We start from the raw sequence: 1,655 nt of genomic DNA, 5'->3' as shown, positions 1-1,655 counted from the left end.
TGTTGTTTTGACATGGTAAATGATTAAAATTAAATGAAAAGCTATTTATCAAATCTATACATCAACACCTTTCATTTAATAACAATAACTGATTGTCTTTAAAGCAGGCTTCTCATATTAGTTTTTACTCTTAAAAAGTATAGACTCAATGTGTGGAGAGGCTAAGAATCTGCTTTGCACACATTATTTATATATATATATGCTATGCACACTCTCTAAAATTATTCTCCTAGGTTTTAAAAATAATTACACAACTGAATTAATTTTATTGTTATGCCTCCACTTGAAATGCTCAGGAGGAACTATTCATCTCAGTTCTCTGATATCTATCAAGAATGTGGTTATTTTCAAAGCAGTATAAGCAAGTTTGATATTCACTTATCCTCTATTTTTTTTTTTTGCGTTTTTTTTTCCCCTCATAATCCCTGAAGAGGATTATGAGGAAACAGAGAAAACTCTATCACCTCCGTTTCTCTCTCTACCTAGAGTCAGTAGTGTTCCATTTTCCTCGGCTTATTTTGTGGCTTTGCTACTGGAGGTGAAATAGGTGAAATGGTAAGGCTCGGTAATCCACACAGGAAAGTACTGTAAAATGAGGAATCACGCTGAGGAGTACAGTGTTTAGTAGATGCCTTAGGAAGCACAAACAAAAACATGACAACTTCAGTGAGGAAGTGAGGACATTGCTCTTGTATAACATACATTCTATAGTAGAATGCCAGTAACAACGTCACAAGAAGGAAATTCCCTGAACATGATGAAATAAGAGTTAGTGTTAATACTTATGAGTAGCTCATGACTTTTTCTTTATCAAGCAAGTTACAACACACAAAAGTATTCTGTACAGAAAGCTATTCAAAAGTAAACACAGTTATCGAGAGACTGCTGAGTTCCACGTTCGTAAACCAGGAAGCGCACAAATATGGCAAGTATGAAAGAGATGGTCACCACACTTAATTATGAAGGCGAAAGGTGCCCCTATTCACAGGGTGGCATTGAAACTCAGAATATTTTCAGTTAAATCCAACTGAGTTCAAATCTCAACATGGTTTGTAACTGCTGTTTTGGAAACTACTCCTCCAACTCCCTTAGACACTGCCTGCCCTCCTCAGGTTCCTCCTGTGGCAATTCCTACCCCAGGAACTTGGTCTACACCACTACTAGCTGCACCAGCCAGCACCCGCCAGAACCTGCCAGCTGGACTTCTCTCCCAAGAGTGGCTGTCAGGATATCTGCATTGAGCCCACCAGCTGCGAGTGGTCCTGTGTGGTGTCCAGCCCCTGCCAGATGCCCAGCAGCTCCCATTTTAGCAGTTACCGATATCCAACCTATGCTGATCTCTGGGTTTGGGCTCAGCACCTGCCACATACTGGGCTGTAGATCTAGAAGCTGTTACTCCGCATATCCAGTGGCTTCAGGTCTCCGAATTATGGACTCTCTACCTCCCTTTCCCTGTATTATGGATCTGACTTCTGCTAGCCAGCCCACTTAGCACATAATATCTGTCATTCTTCTTGCCAGAAACAGCCCTGTGGCACTGAATCTGTGGAATCAATTGTTAGTTTTCTCTATTCTATTCTATTCTATTCTATTCTATTCTATTCTATTCTATTCTATTCTATTCTATTCTATTCTATTCTATTCTATTCTATTCT

The sequence above is a fragment of the Psammomys obesus genome, unplaced genomic scaffold (genome assembly GCF_907164565.1).
Source record: "Psammomys obesus unplaced genomic scaffold, mPsaObe1.curated_primary_1811, whole genome shotgun sequence".
In the NCBI taxonomy this organism is placed as follows: domain Eukaryota; kingdom Metazoa; phylum Chordata; class Mammalia; order Rodentia; family Muridae; genus Psammomys; species Psammomys obesus.
The sequence above is the reverse complement of the archived record's forward strand: the minus strand, read 5'-3'. Positions refer to the sequence as shown.